Source organism: Cetorhinus maximus, chromosome 17 (assembly GCF_964194155.1).
Source record: "Cetorhinus maximus chromosome 17, sCetMax3.hap1.1, whole genome shotgun sequence".
NCBI lineage: Eukaryota > Metazoa > Chordata > Chondrichthyes > Lamniformes > Cetorhinidae > Cetorhinus > Cetorhinus maximus.
In genome coordinates, this window is record NC_135895.1 from 14,250,146 (window position 1) to 14,267,379 (window position 17,234).

Genomic DNA, 17,234 nt, shown 5'->3' on the forward strand with positions numbered 1-17,234 from the left:
TGACATCCTAATCAAATTGGGGCACTTGAGAGGTGAACAGCCACCAGCACAAACCTATACAGAGCAGAAGGTCCCAAGTAGGTATTGGATAAGATTGTCCCAGCTACGGTAGCCTTTGTGGCACTACAACTGGGCTTAGAAATCCCGGACCAAAGGATAAAAAGCAGACACTTATTCCTGTTTCTGATCACTCTCCAGTGACTGTGTGACCTGCAGGTTATTTCTAACGTTAATCTGTTTCCTTTGCTGTTGGTTGTGAGATGAATTGCAGCAATGCAGTCAATATCTGTAAAGCGAAAAGACAGGTTGTCACATTTTCTGTATTTTCCCTTCACCAGAGTTCCAGCCTTTTCCTTATGAGTTAATGAGTTATAAATCCCCTTTGCTTTTTGTGGGACTTTGTATGAATTTGTTGCTGCGTAAGCCTAGGTGACAACACTAATTGTCCCATTGAGACTTGGGCTGTTTGCCCTGTACTAACCCACTTTTTTGCACTGATTTGCACTCTTCCTGGTAGATGTAAATCAATCTTCACGCACCAGGCACTCCAGTGCTGCTAAATCCCCCTTCCTGCATGCGGGGCTCACTACCCCTCCCACCCATGACCCCACATCACCCCCTCCGCTCATACCCCTGGCTCAACCTCACCTTCCCCCACCCCCAGCTGAACACCCCCTCACACGTACACATCTAGCCCACTCCCAACCTCTACTCACACCCCTGACTCAGTGATTATACGTAAAAGCAAAACAATGCGGATGCTGGAAATCTGAAATAAAAACAGAAAATGCTGGAAAAACTCAGCAGGCCTGACAGCATCTGTGAAGAGAGAAACAGAGTTAATGTTTCGGGTCTGTTCAGAGAAGAAGGGTCCTTCATCAGTGATTATATATGTTTATTGATCTCCTGTGCAGTCTTATACAGGGATTAACCATCAGTATAACCATCAGGTGAGGTAGAGTTAGAGATGGACATAATTGGATAGGATATGCAGATGTAGTTCAACCCCATTTTAAAGTCCTCCTCTTTGGAGGACTTTATTTTTTTATATTTTTACTCTTTATTTTTATGTTTACCGTATAAATTCCCATGTTCACATTTATAAGGGGAGCTATGTATGTAAACTTGCCAGGCCACAGGTAAACCCTCCTGCCTGTGGAGGTGCTGGATAGAAATTTATAATGGGGGAAACTCAGCAGGAAGTGGATGCAAGCATCAGATTTTTAATATATTTTATACGTTATATATAAATCCTCTAGTACACCAAAACAACAAAATCAACCACACCATTTATACAAACACCTTTACCTTAGTAAAACCTTCAAAGGCACATCGAGGGAACATTATCAAACTAAATTTGACACCATACCACATAAGGAGATATGAGGACAGGTGATCAAAAGCTTGGTTAAAGAGGTTGGTTTAAATGAATGTCTTAAAGGGAGAGAGACAGGCAGAGAGATTTAAGAAGGGAATTATAGAGCTTGGGGCCCAGGCACTGAAGGCACGACCACCAATGGTGGAGCAAAGAAATTCAGGAATGAGCGAGTGGCCAGGATTGGAGGAGGACAGAGATATTGGAGGGTTGTAGACCTGGAAGAGATTACAGAGGGAGCCAGGGGCAAAGCCAAATCAAGCAGGCTAATTTGCCCTGGATAGTGTCAAGCTTCTTGAGTGTTATTGGAGCTGCACTTATTTCATCACACTTGACATGTGCCTTGTAGATAGTGGACAGATGATGGATCAAAAGGTGATCCACACCTCAGAATAACTAGCCACCAACATGCTTTTGTAGCTACAGTACTGATGTGGCTAGTATAGTTAAGTTTCTGTTCAACTGTACCACACAACTGACGCCCGCCTCTCCCCTTCCCCATTCCAGGATGTTGATAGTAGGTTATTCAGCAATGATAATGCTTTGAATGCCAAGAGAGATAGTTAGATTTTCTCTTGTTAGAGATGGTCATTGTCTGGCACTAGTGTGGCACGAATGTTACTTGTCGCTTATCAGCTCGAGCCTGAATGTTACCCAGGTCTTGCTTCACATGGGCACAGGCTGCTTCATTATCTGATGACTTGTAAATGGAATTGAACACTGCTATCATCAGAAAACATCACCACTTTCTGACCTTATGATGCAGGGTAGGTCACAGACGAAGCAGCTGAAGATGTTTGGGCCTAAGGCACTACCTTGAAGAACTCCTGAAGCAATGCCCTGGGCCTGAGAAGATTGAACTCCAACAACCACAATCTGTCCTTAAAATGGCTCCAGCTATGAAGAGCTTTTCCCTGATTTGCATTGATTTCAATTTTACTAACTAGGTCTCCTTGATGCTACACTCGGTCAAATGCTACCTTGATGTCACCTCACCCCTGGAATTCAGCTCATGAAGTGAATTGAATTGGCTGAAGACTGGCATCTGCGCCGCTGGGACCTCAGGAGGAGGCCGAGATGGATCATCCATTTGGCATTTCTGGCTGAAGATTGTTGCAAATGCTTCAGCCTTATCTTTTGCACTGATGTGCTGGGCTCCTCCATCATTGAGGATGGTGACATTTATGGAGTCTCTCCTCCAGTTGGTTGTTTAATTGTCCACTACCATTCATGACTGGATGCAGCAGGACTGCAGAGGCTAGATCTGATTTGTTGGTTATGGGATCACTTAGCTCTGTCTATTGCATGCCGCTTCAGCTATTTGGCACTCAAGGAGTCTTACTGTAACTTCACCAGTTTGACACCTCATTTTTCGGTATGCCTGGTGCTGCTCCTAGCATGCCCTCTTGCATTCTTCATTGAGCCAGGGTTATTCCCCTTCCTTAATGGTATAGAGGGGGGATATGCCAGGTCATGAGGTTACAGATTGTGGTTGAATACAATTCTGTTGCTGCTGATGGCCCACAGCATCTCATGGATGCCCAATTTTGAGTTACTAGATTTGTTTTAGCACGGTGGTAGGGCCACACATATTGATGCATTACCCTTGTGGCCTAACCAGAGCTTTATAAAGTTTCAGGATAACTCCCTGTTTTTGGATTCAATACCTTGAATAATGAAGTTCAAGATCCCATCCATTTTGCTAACTACTCTCTCAATGTGTTCTGCCACATTCAGAGATCCATGAAGCCCAAGGGCCATTTGTCCCAGCACATTCTTTAAAACTGTGCCATTTAATGTATATTGCCTCCCCCTATTCCTTCTGCCAAAATGCATCACCTCAAACTTCTCTGCATTAAATTCCACCTGCCACTTGTCTGCTCATTCTGCTAGCCTATCTATGTCCTGTTGCAGTCAATTGATATCATCCTCACTGTTTACAACACCTCCGGGTTTGATATGATCTTCGAATGTTGAAATCTTACTCTTTATTCCTGTAATGGGGGAGACGAGCAGGACATTGGCGCGGGGGTTGATTCTGGGTCCTGTACATTGAGGGGCGTTCCCTGTTGGGCACTGGGTTCCTGCCAGCAGAGGTCGACGGCCCAGGAGGATAGCGTGCAGGAAACTCAGTCGGCCCAGCGGGCCACCCTTGGGATGAGAAGAGATGCCCTCGGCCTGAAGCCCGGAGTGCGGGCTGGAGAGACTCAGGAGGCCAGAAGCCTCAGAGAGGGGGAGAGGAGCACAGGGCAGCAGAAAGGAGCAGGAGCAGAAGTCCGAGACTGGTGCGTCACAGCATCGAGGAGTAAAGGCCACAAATAGGGCAGGCCGAAGCCTCTGATGATGGCTGGAGCACTGGGAAGTGGCAGTGGAGTGGGTAAACAACTGTGGAAGACCTAGGCGGAGGCAGCACCTCTGAGTTCAAGAGGTCATGAAAAGAGGGAGATCCTATTCATGTCTGGGAGACGAGGTAATCTGGGCCACGTGTTCACAGGGAGTTAGCAGTAGGAGCTCCACCAACTGAGCTCTGCTATCAGGCTGATTAGAGATCAGGGGTTAAACTCTCAATGGTATCCTCGTGGATCTGAAGCATCAGCCGTGAATGTCTGTAGTAAATAGTTTATTCCTCTCTGTTAAGCTTTTCCATTAATGTTTATGAAGGTTTGATGCCAGTGGAATAAAGAATTTCTGTTTTATAATCTTTGTGCAGTCCATGAGCTTGAATCTCATATTACACTCCAATATCCAAGTCATTTATCTATATCAAAAAAGCAGTGGTCTCAGCACTGACTCTTGGGGAACACTACTGTCTACCAATCTAAAAAAAAACAACCATTTACCACAACTTGCTGTTTCCTGTCCTAAGCCACTTTTTATCCAACATGAAACTGACCGGCCTATTCCATGAGCCTCAATTTTGTTAACCAGCCTTTTATGTAATACTTTGTCAAGCATGTTCTTAAAATCCATATAGACAACATTCACTGCATTCCCTTCAGTAACTTTCTCAATAATCAATTGGTCTAGCGAAACACATTTACAAACCTCCTTAATTAGCTCAAACCTCTCCAAGTGCCTGTGAGTGTTTTCCTTGATTATTGTTGGTAAAATTTTATCCACCACCTATGTCAGATTGACTGGCTTGTAGTTACAAGAAATGTCGTTACGCCCTTTTGTGAACAAGGGTTGTCACATTTGCCACTTCCCGATCCTCTGGCAACCGCTCTATAACTAGGGAATATTGTAAGATTATGACAAGCTTTTCCACTATATCTCCACCCTCACTTCCCTTAACAACCTGGGATTCAAGCATCCAGACCAGATAACTTATCCACTCTGAGCATAACCAGCCTTTACTCATACACCCTGCCTTTCGATTTTCACCCCACCCATTACCTCCATCATCTCTGTTTCTACTGACATTTTGTCAGCATCCTGCCTCTCCCTTAGTAAACACCGATACAATGTACTCATTAAGTATTCTATCCTTGTCCTGCGTCTCTATGCATATATTACCTTCTTTGTCCCTAATGGGCTCCACCTCGCCTCCTACTACCTGCTTACTATTTACATGCCAGTAGATGTTTGGATTCCCTTTTATGTTAACTGCCATTCTATTTTCATATTCTCTTTTCCCCAGTCTTATTTCCCTAAATGAGGTGTGTTCAGAAGTGGGGCAGTTTTTAACTATACTGAGCAATGCACTGAACAATGAAGGTTATTTTCAATAATGCAAACTTTTTTTGGAAATGATTAAAAGACATATAATTACTGTATGGTGTCAAGACAGTGCATCATTTTCAGTTCTGATGAAAGGCCATTGTCCTGAAACATTTACCCTGGTTTCTCTCTCCATGGTCTGTCTGACCTGCAGAGTGTTTCCAGCATTTTCTACTTTTATTTCAGGCTTCCATCTGCAGTATCTGCAGTATTTTGCTTTTAAATCAATGTCTGTCCACTGTACAATTTGTGGAATTTTAAAATAAGGTGCTATGCTTTATGCCCTCAAGTTTTCTCATTCCTGGATCAATTTATTTGCTATATTTTTTGATGATTTCATGTGTTCCCCCTCCTTGTTTAATGGCACCAATAGTTAAAAAGAAAGAGCTATCACAGTGATCAAGAAACAATATTTATGAAGATATGTCTATTAACTTAGTTTATCCCTTTTCTCATCTTCAAAACCCAAATCATTTTTTTCCAAATACAGTTAAGTGGCACACAGCTAAACCATAATGAAGTCTTTGTTCACTTAATCTTCAAAATCATTAGACAGAATGACTTTGAGATTTCCTATAGCAATTATGACACTAAAATTTGACCAGAGAGCTTGGGGGAGCGGAGTTGGGGGGGTGGGGGGAGAAAAAAGTTTTCCTTTTCTTATGCCAGACAGTACGTCTCTCACAGAAGAATACAGCCATCAGCAGTGTCTCCAAGTTGTCAAACAGAAGCAGGTCTCAAGACCCCCTCTGGCTGTAATGACCTTGTAAAAAAACATCTCTCTGTTGTCTTCAGGCCACTGCTATCACTCAGCCTCAGGAAATGGCCACTCACTCAATAAGACTTCCAATGTAATTTGGGGAGAACAAGATTTTCTTTATAATCTTAATTTCCAATTCAGTTAGTAATCAGCAATGCAACGAGAAAGCAGTCCCTCAAAATGTTTGCATTTTTGAAGCTAGTCTATGTGACAGTGAATAGAACAAATAATTACTCTGGAAAAATTAGGCTTGATCATAATCACCCTGCAGTCCTCCCACCTCTGGTTATGGTTACAATTATGTATATTTTTTTAAACATCACAAAATATACGTTAATATAAAAAGAGTTCAGAGTGTTGACAGACAGGCGGGCAAGTTCAAAGAGGAAACAAAACTGTTTTGTTTTGAACTGAATCTACGTGAAAAAGTCACACTATCTGCTACCACAGTATGCATGTATCACTGCCCGAGCTGATGAAATGTAATACTGACTTTACACTGCAGCCAGTCATAAAGTGTACACAACATCTACTTGATACAAGTCACTTTGAGCTCAGGCTCACAGCCTTCCCTCTGCATGTTTGTTAATTGTTTGTGATGGGAGCTGGGGTGGGGGGGTGGAGGAAAATAGATCTTAATTATGCCTGTAAGCCATATTAATAGTCAGCCAGACAGCTAGGCGGGCAACATAAAAAGCAAGGTTGGAGCTGAATGCGTGTGTTTATGGAAATAATACCAAATGAATGAAAAACCTTTCCCAAATTCAAACCAAAACATCATTTACAAACAAAGATTAAAAATGTGACACTGATAGAAATCTGACTAAAATAACTTGGGGCTGTTGATCAATACATTTACCTGCATTAATCCCAAATGATAGAAATGATAGGAAGCAATACACATTCTAATGCAATTTATCCCCAGCAGACAATGATGATTAATGGGGAGACGAGTGCTTTTACCAGGTGAAACACAAGCCTTTACATGAACACTGCTTTCCCTTGATCAGCTCGCTTATCTGTGAGTCACGTTAGACTTTCTTACATCCAGCCCCTATAGACAAAATAAATTCACAAATAAAATGAAACTGTATTTTATTGATTTAAAGGACTTACATCTTCAAAGCAATACAATTCAACAGCTTATGATTTAACTCAGGATTTCTTCAGGTAGAATACACCCAATACTGTAACCTAATTGCCACATCTTGTCAAGTTTGGTAACTTTTGTGCTCTGGGGGCTTTTCTCATTGAATATTTCTGAAACATTCTGCACAATTTTGTATTGAACTTACATGGTACAGCTATATTAAAAAAAAGTTATGTGTCATTCAATTTCATTGCAGAAATTATGCGATTTATTTAAAATACAATTTTAACCACAGAAGTTATGCAATTTATCACCTAACATCAAAACTTTTTTGTTGTTGTAAAGATTCAGAGATGAATATTGGACTATTGTACTTTGACCATTATTCTCAGTGAAGGTTTTTTTTACTTGTTAAAGTTTTAGCATTGCTGCCAGGGAATTTTAGCTTTGCCTATAAATGACAGATAGTTCGAGCTTGCATCCAAGAGGGAGTGGTGTGAGACACATTGACGGATGTAGTCTCACACCAGTTGGCTATTGGCATTGCATGGAATACAACTTTAGTGCAGCATAAAACCCAGTTTAAGGCACTCGAGAGTTCCATCACTCAGTTTATTTAGATACAGAAAGGCAAACTTGAATTTTTATATTGCCTTTTATGACCTCAAGATGCCACTTTACAGTCATTGAACTACTTTTCAAGTGTAGTCACTGTTGTAATGTAAGAAGTGCAGCAGCCAAATTGGGCACAGCAAGCTCCCACAAACAGCAATGTGGTGATGACCAGGTAATCTGTTTTTTTGTGTGTGTGATGTTGGTTGAGGGATAAATATTTAGCACTTCACTGTGGAGAACTCCCCTGCTCTTCTCCAAAATGTATGGAATTTTTATTTCCACCTGAGATGACAAGTGGGGCCTCGGTTTAGCACTTAACCTGAAAGGTGGCATCTCTGAGAGTGAAGCACTCCCTCCTTACTGCATTTGAGTGTCACCTTAGTCTGGAACCCAGGGCTTTCTGAATCAGATGTGAGAGTGCCCCCTTTGAGCCATGGCGGGCGTCTAAATGTGCTGGCAGTCGTATGAAAAGGAACAGCTGAGAGCGGTGTGTAGGAAAACATGCTTACAGCAGAGTCCTGGATGGGAGAATCTGTATGGAAAGCAGGTTATATTAACAAGGCACTGGAACCTGTACTGTAGGCACCAGCGTCAGAGAAGGGATGAATGCACCATGAGATTTTTTTTTCACTTGATGTCTTTTTCAGCCTTCTCGCAACTTTGATGGGGTTGCTGATGTGTCGTGGGGTTCCATTTCTTCCCAGCAGGAGGCGCCAACTCTTCAGCAACTCTCTCCAGCAAGTGCGAAGGTTGTGAGTGGTCTGTCATTTGCTGCCGAAGTGAAGACGTGACGGATTCTGACCTACTTAGAAGGAAAGATTATTTATAAACACAAGTAAGTGGATTATTTGAAAATGAAACCTGTCGAGTTGCGATTTGCTTTAGACAATATAGTGGTAACTAGTAAGAGCATTAAACTATGATGTGAAAATGACAGATCCCGGGTCTATTTCATGTCGAAAGCGCAGGATAGCCGATTTCCTTCAGGACTGAGGCTGTTGCAGGAACTGTAAACAAAACTGGTGCCCTTTGTTATTGAATCGCGTGTGTGCCTGTTTTTGTATCTGTGTTGTTTCGGGCCGCTATTTTAAAGCGTGACCCAGGCCGGCGTGGAGCCCAGCCGAATCAGTGCGAGAGCAAAGCAGAAAAATAACATTTGCCCAGTTCGGAGACGGAACGAAGATTTGATGGGACTCTGGTTAATAAAGTAAGCCTATCTTGTGTTTTCAGAATTAATGACGGGGTTAACCCGGGCTCTGATAGCTTGTTACAGTAAATAAAAGGCATAAAACAGTCCCTTCCTGAAGAGCAGGTTGAAGTAGTACTGTAGCTGTGAAATATGTAGCTAATTAAACCTATTGGTGTAAACTAATAAAGTATATGTGCCCGCTAGATTCCTTATTCTAATGAATCTGAACTAATTTGCTTTGACTGATGAATTTTCTGTTAGCAGTGGGTAGAATAATTATGAAATTTATCACTCGGCAGCTCATTAGATTCTACCTGCCCCATAGCATGGCATTGTGTTTTCGCTTGTAGCTCCAGCAGAGTGGACCTTAATCAACTGTTAGCTGAAGAAACACGCACCCCTCACCCCCTCCCCCCAACCCCCCCAAAAAAATAATGGGTGGGAGCCTTTTGGAAACTGTTTTCACTGGGGGATTTCGACTCTTCTTAATACACTTTACCTCGATCACATTACAGAAAAGCGGTAATATTTCCTCACCATTTACCAAAACCTCATTAAAGGACAAACAATAGGGCTCCTCCGAGGCTCCCATTCAAGTCGGTTCATAATTCTCTCTTGTTTTAATAGTTGGAACAAATTAATTATTCCATTGTGAGAACGGTATTATTCACATCATTCATGTCGATGAATAGCCTGGAAACTCGGGTCTGGGTGGAATTTGAGGAGAAATTAGAAAATGGAGCAATCTCTGCGCCAGCAGGGGAGGAGGAAGACAATAGTTCATTAATAGTGGGGGGAAAGCAATCGAGGTTTCAAGTAAAAATAGGGTTGAACACCTGAGATTTTATTTCCACGCCGGGAACTCGCCCACAATCTGCTAAACTTGCCTAAACAATTGGCCAACTACAAGCTACAGCCAGCTTGAACTAAACTGATACTTAAAACTTTGAGAAAATCGAGCTTATTTTATTCTCTCTTTCTCTCTCTCTCTCTTTCGCCTGCAAGGTAGGAATGAACCTTGGCTGAGTTTTTGGGGGAGTCTCAAGTTCAGTTGGAAGGTAATCACTACTTGAGCAGAATGCGAAAGATCCCAACGAAGCTCTGATCAATAAAGGCGACGTTGTCACTCATTAGTAGCCTCGTTAACCCTGTCAATCTTCAAACTGAAATACCTGCTAATAAAACTGCAGATTTACAGGTGCTGGGGCGGGTGGGCGGGGGGTACACGCAGAAGGTCACCTTACAATGGGGACTCTCCGTTATCTAATAAGCCCATTGATTCCCCTTTGACTTCGCTCCTATCGCTACCGGCTGTAAAACGTGTAAATCCTCTTCCAAATCGGAAGCCCCCTCAGTTGTCAGTCACTCTCAGTAACTCAATGATCCATGAACAGAGCTGATGGGGTAATGGCTGGGCTGTGAGCGATTACTGCCACTCCCGTCATAAATCCCGGGCTCTCTACGTGTTTTTTTTTTAAAACTCAGGGCCATTCGGGTTATATCTACCTTGTTGTCGTGAATTACAGTCAATAACTCACTCGGTGCGCACGGCGATAACATCACAGAGCTACGGTGTGATTTACAGTAACCCACAACCACCTCCACCCGCCCCCAACCCTTCCATGTGATTTCTTCTTTGACTGAAAGACTATCTGTTCGGCGGATGTTGGGCTTTTTACCAGCAATAACCGGATTATTTACAGCGTGCGACCTTCTCGTAATTAACTGCAAACCAGTGGGTCCAAACCTCTTCTCCATTTCCAAAGACAGTGATTCCTGTAAACTTTGTCCAGTGTGGCTGTTGCAAGGGAGGGTGGGGGCGGCTTTTGACAAGTGTATCGAAGAGCATCTTTGAGGGATGGGTTAACTACATTCTTAAACAGTTCATTCATTCTCAATAGCCAGCAAGCAGACACCTAAAACAATTACAATATATATATCATCGTAATTTTCACAGTCGTGAAAAGGGTGTTCCAGGAAACATTGTATCCTGAAACAATTGACCTACTTAAAACTCTGGCCCGCTCTGAGGAGACTCCGTTAAATGGAGGAAATTTGTGATTTAAGCCGATGTAGTATTGAGAAAAACAACACTAAAACGAAGGCACAAGGCAGCTTCATAATGAAAAGCTAACTTTTCAAGTGTTGAAAACGTACAACAGTTTAGAAAATCTGATCGTGTACACACGAATTCCCTCTTGAAATTTGCCAGAGCACTGATTCTATAATTTATAATCAGGTACAAAGATATTAAATACGTTACTTGCTGCTGTAATGCCATATAAAAAATACATGTTGGAAATGTATACATTTACAACAAAACTGTACCAAGAGTTGTGAAATTTAAACAAGATAATTGGCATTGATTTAGCAGAGATGGGTTCATGCTGAATAGACATGATTCAATGTTACGCCACAAAACACATTAATTGAGAAGCGAGCCACCGTATTAATGACTGCACCACACAAAGCATCATCGAGTGTGAAAGATTGGCGGCAGCCTAGACAATGGCAGTGAGCCGGGCACTGAGGGGGACTATAAGATTATTGCTTCCCATACACAAGCCTTGGAGAAAATGTACACGGAAGAGGGAGCGGTTGGTTACAGATTACTTAACAAGCTGTTAAAAGTAAAAAAAAGTCATTTTCATTTTCTAGGTAACAAGCCTGATTTCTTAGAATCGGCGGTGCTGCAGTCATTAAACACTAAGATTTGTCAGTGAACATTGGAACGAAAGGGGGACTGTACTGCAATTAAGAGGAAAGAAAGACTTGCATTTGTTTAGCACTTTTCACGACCTCGGGACATCCCAAAGCGTTTTGCGGCCGATGAAGTACTTGTGAGGTGTGGCCACTGTTATAATGTCGGGAAAGCGGCAGCCAATTTCGCGCAGGGCAAGTCCCTAGAAACAGGAATGTGATCGTGGCCAAGTAATCTCCGTTCTGGTGATGCCGCTTGAGGTTTAAATATTTGTGAGGGCACAGGAGAGGTCTCCTCTGCTCTTGGCCCACATGACAGGGCGGACAAGCCTTGGTGTAACACCTCATGGTACCCCAAAGGGCACTGCAATGGAATGCCAACATCAGAAGGTTAGAGAGGGGCCAGCTGAGGCGAGGCTGAAGCTAGACAAGTGCATGAGGGAGAAAGGACGCGATGATAGGGTGAGATGAAGTAGGGTGGGAGAAGGCTGGTGTTGAGTGGAAACTCTTTGGGCCAATGGCCTCTTTCTGCGCTGTACATATTCCCTATTCCATATAGAAGCAAGTACAGTGGGTAGATACTGAGAGGTTGTTCTCGCTGGCTGGGGAATCAAAAACACGGGGATAAGGCGCCGCTCATCATAAGGGGAGAAATTACTTCACTCAAAGGGCTGTGAATCTACCCCCAGAGGCTTGTGGATGCCCCATCTTTGACTATATTTCAGGCTGGGATGGACAGATTCGTCGTCTGTCGGGGGATGAAGGGGCAGGGGGCCGGCGGGAAAGTGGGGTTGAGATCCAAGATCAGCCATGATCACACTGATAGCGGAACAGGCTCGTCGGGCCGAATGGTCGCTCCTATTTCTTACGTTCTTGGGGGCTGTGCTTGCTTTGATTCTTTTATCAGCAGCATTGTGCTCTATATAGAAGACTCAGGGGGAAACGCTTTTGGAATGGTTCGGGCACGTTTGACCGCAAAGCTGTTAATGAAGAGCAGGTTCAGTAAATTTCAGCAGTAAAATATATCGCGGCGTCACCAGTGGAAAAGTCTATTTGATCTGAGGTAATAGATCAGGGGGAATGTGAATTAAAAGCCGGCTAGATACCTGCCCAAGGTGAGCTGCGGTGCTAAATGTGGGATGCAGCGGGAATCCTAGAAGGGGACTTGTTAACAGAAACTGGTACTTGGAGAGAGAAAAAAATAAACGTGTTCCTCTGAGGCTTTACTACTGGAAGTTTTACAGGAAAATGGAATTATTCCGAAACCTTCTCGCTGTATATTGATTTGGGCTTAAATGGTGCACGGGGCTTTAGAAAAAAAACATCATCTCAGCGCCACGAATAGGACAATATTAATGTTTTACTTTGAACAAAACCACTCTCCCTACTGTGTGTGTGTGTGTGTATGTGTGAGAGAGAGTGTGTGTGAGGGAGAGTGAGTGTGTGTGTTTGTGTATGTGTGTGTGTGCGTGTATGTGAGAGAGAGGGAGAGTGTGTGTGTGTGATTGTGTGTGTGCGTGTATGTGTGTGTATGTTTGTGTGAGAGAGGGAGAGTGAGCATGTGTGTATGTGTGTGTGTGCGTGTATGTGAGAGAGAGGGAGAGTGTGTTTGAGAGAGGGAGAGTGAGTGTGTGTGTGTGAGAGGGAGAGTGAATGTGTGTGTGTATGTGTGTGTGTTTGTGTGTGTGAGAGAGGGTGAATGTATGTGTGAGTTTACGTATGTGTGCATGTATATGTGCGTGTGCATGTATGTGTGTGAGTATGTGTGTATGTGAGTTTATGTATGTGTGTGTGTGTGTTTATGTATGTGAGTGTGTGCATGTATGTGTGTGTGTATGTATGTGTGTGTATGCGTGTTTATGTATGTATGTGTGAGAGTGTGTGTGTGTGTGCCAAGGGTAAACTTTGCCTTTGCTGATTTTCCTCACAGATTCTCTTATAGTCCTCACATTAACCCACGTGCACTGTGACCCCTTTAACATATTTGTCTATGTGGTTCTGGGGTACACTTTTTACATTGTCCCACAAAGAAACACTGAATAAGGTCCAATTGCGTCCCCCGCCTCATTTCCCCACCGTGTCACTGCAATGTCTCTCTTCCCCCATCCACATAGACCCCCCCCCACCCCACCCTCCCCCAATGCGCTGTGGCCGGGGACAAGGCATCAGCGCGCGTTATTCCCTTGAATAACGCCCACTTTTGAGAACACCTGGTAAGCTGTTAACCTAGATTCCAGTGTGACTCCTGCAGCACCCCAGGGAAAATGCAGCGATTTTAAAAATTATTGTGGGAGGTGGTGGGGCTAAGAATTCTTCCATCTGTCCCACTGCGAGACTTCCGTTCGCTTTAACCCCCACCTCCCTCAGCACCTGGACAACCCAGGCGATCCGCCTTGTTTGGAGACGATGAAACAATGCACCTCGTTCACCGGCAATCTTTCAATCCCTGCGCAGTGAAGGGATAGTGGGGGCAAATCGGGTACCCATTCCAGGGGCGGGTGGGCAGTTTGGCTTTCACTGCTGGGAATGCGTTCAGGTTGCAATGGGTCCAGTATTTGTGTGTGTGTGTGTGTGTGTGCAGAAACGCCCTTTCGCCTTCAAGGGTTCCATCCCACTGTAGTACAAGTGTGCAGGACTGTGCTGGCGTCCATATATATATATATAGGAGGGGGTTTCATTGTTTTTTTTTAACGAGTCGAGTCTGAGGATGATACGAGCTGGAGTGAGGCTGATAGGGCGTTGGCGGGTGGGGTCCGCTGTAGACATGACTACAGAACCCTCGTCGCCCGGGTTTTTCAATCTCCTACACATTCTGGCTCAATCCTCCCCACCCCCACCCCTCCCCGTTCTCGCACCTTTTTTTAAATATTAAAAAAAATCGTTTCCTGGGGTTATTTAAAAGGACAAATTTAGATCAGAACACAGTGGCCATGCTCTCGCAGTAGCTCCGCCAGAAGTATTTTATTCTCAGGAAAGGTGTGAGGATTTTATTTTCTTTTGGAGGTGTCGAAAGAGACAAGCGTTCACTTGTCCCCCTCACCCCCACCCCACCTCACAGTTGTTGTGAGGGAGAGCAGACACGGTTCTGTCATGTGGTCAGATTGAAAAGCATCGCCGAGCACCGAAGGTCAGTCAGATCCCGGACAACAGACCAGAGGCCAATCAAATTATTGCCAAAGGAGTAAAATACACAAACGCTTCGGCAATCCTCCTCGTCCTGAGGAGTTCCCCCAGCCTGGGCTCACATTGTAGAGTAAGAGTTGAACCCGCATTTTCTAACGAGAACTTAACTCTGCAAAGTGATCTACCTTCATTTACCTAATTCGCAGCTAATAAATACCTTGACCAAACAAGGTCCAGGCAGGTGGATTTTTTTGTTCAAACTGTAGGGTGTTGGCCCAACTGTCAGAATTGACAACATTGATTTTGTTCCCAATGTAAAATTTGCTTCAAATTGGAAGGTTCTCCTTGTGTGACGCGGTTAGGCGGCTGATTTTGCCAAGATCTGGGGGCTGTGACGGAAGATCAGATCGGGGGCCTCTCGACCTCTCCAAACGGGCAATGAAAGGGATGGGGGGAGTGGAAGCAATTGCACACACAACTGAACGTTTCTCGACATGACAGCAGTGACCACATTACATCAAAAGTACTTCATTGGCTGTAAAGGTCCGTCATTTGGGACCTCCTGAGGCTGCTAAAATGCCTTATATAAATACCCTTTCGTTCCCTTGTTCACAAAATTGAAAGGCGGGTACTTTGCCGACTCCCTCTGCTCAGTGTTTCCCAAGCTTTGATCTCGTTTAGAACCGGCGGACAAGGAGGCCGTTCGGCCCTTCGTGTTTGGTGCGGGCTGTCTGTAAGAGCAACTCAACTCGTTCTACTACCCTGCCTTTTTCCCCGTGGATCTGCAGTGTTTGCTGTTTTCAGGTCCCCTCTCCAGTTCCCTTTTGGAAGCTACAATTGAACCCGCCTCCACCAGGCTCTCAGGTAATGCATTCCAGACCCGAATCACTCGCTGCATGAGGAGATTTTTCCTCGTGTCGCTTTCGGTTCTTCTACCATTCACCTTAAATCCCTGTCCTCCCGTTCTTGACCCTCCATCGGAACAGTTTCTCCCTATCCACTCTGTCCATACACCTCATGATTTTGAACACCTCTTATCAAATCTCCTCTCAATCTCTCCTCCGATCTATCCATATAATTGAAGACACCCACAACTGGAACCATTCTGGTCAATGTTTTCCACACTCTCTCATCCTTAGGAGTTTATTTGTAACTCTTATCGCTCACATTTTATTATCCGCCTCAATTTGTTTGGGGATTGAGTGAATAAATGTTTACTTCATTGCAATATCAGTTAGTGCCCAAACATTTAACCAGGTTTAAAAAGAGAACCGTGCAACTGAACGGTTCAAGTCAAACCAGAGAATCGGCGGAAATGAGAGCGAGCAACCAGCAGGAGGTGCTGCTGTCCTACAAGGCGTTGCAGGTAGGGTTTACAACTCCCTCTGTGTGAAGAGACCGGGGCAACTCACGTCGCTTCGCTGATTGCAGCCAATTGGAAGTTAGAATTTGGGGCTTATCGTGCGTTGAAAAGCGAGGGATTGATGGCTCACCTGACGTACATGCACATTTTAGAAACAAAAATAACGATGGCTGCAAGTTCTTTTTTTTCAAAAAAAAAAGCAGACATTAGTAAAGTGAGGGGACACAGGACCGGATTTGGGACTCCAAATTAGCTTATCTTGTCAAAGAAATGTCTGCCAAATGTACAGAATGGAGCGAGTGCTGATTACACACTGTGAACACAAACACAGATGCCTTTAAAGGGTGTTGCAACGTGTAATATAACACGATGGAGGGGCTTCGGATGATGCCATAAGCCACAAGAAAGATATCAATCCCCCACTCCCAGATTGTGTTATAGCCTATTAAAGCACTCCCGAGCATCTGTTTTATATAAATTATATCTTTTTGAGACGCTTCCAAATTCATGAGGCATTTTTCAGTGTGACTGTGCCGAGGAGAGTTCATTACTGTGGCCCTCCGTGCTGTCTGGGAACCTATAGGTGATTAAGTGTTCCTTTCATTAGGGAATTATCTCAAAAGTTCTTACTCCCACTCCAAAGTGTAGTTAATTAATGGTCTTGATCAGGCGCCATCACTGAATGCAGTGGTTAGAGCTACTCTCGAATTCATTGTAAGTGACTGTAGCAGATTATAGCGCAGGCCATCACGCAAAATCCAAAGCCTTTGTCCCAGTGTGGGCCAGAATATTATTTTGATTGTCTCAAGTTGTTTACCGGTGTCGCTTCCTCTCTCTCTATCCAATCACACGATTCTGCCCAAACGCTAATTACCCGTGGAGTCATTTTCAAATAGAGGACAGAGCGCAAATTCACCAAAAAAATAAACCTCCCATTGATCACAGCAGGAGCAAGCATTCACCCTTAAGGTGAAATAACGGGGTGGGGGAGTGGGTGAGTGTTTCGTGTCAAGCACTAATCACGTTCAGAGGTTGTACCGTGCGTGGAAAAGTTTAGGAGAATGAGAGGTGATCTTATTGAAACATCATCCTGAGGGGACTTGATAGGAGGATGTTTCCTCTTGTGGGGGAGACTAGAACCAGGGGACACAGTTTAAAAATAAGAGGGCTCCCTTTTAAGACAGAGATGAGGAGAATTTCCTTCTCCCAAAGGGCCCTTGGTGTGTGGAATTCTCTTCCCCAGGAAGCTGTGGAAGATTATTTTTTAATTCATTCACGGGATGTTGGGCTTTGCTGGCT

General features: G+C 43.9%; 1 protein-coding gene across 1 annotated transcript in view; it reads left to right on the forward strand.

Moving 5' to 3' along the window:
- The first annotated feature begins 8,290 nt into the window (after positions 1-8,290).
- Positions 8,291-17,234, forward strand: part of LOC144692192 (LIM domain transcription factor LMO4.2) — a 28,272-nt gene continuing 19,328 nt past the window's right edge. The window contains exon 1 of the mRNA XM_078560746.1: positions 8,291-8,395. The gene's annotated coding sequence lies outside the window, so the exon portion shown is untranslated. The remainder of the gene's footprint in view (positions 8,396-17,234) is intronic.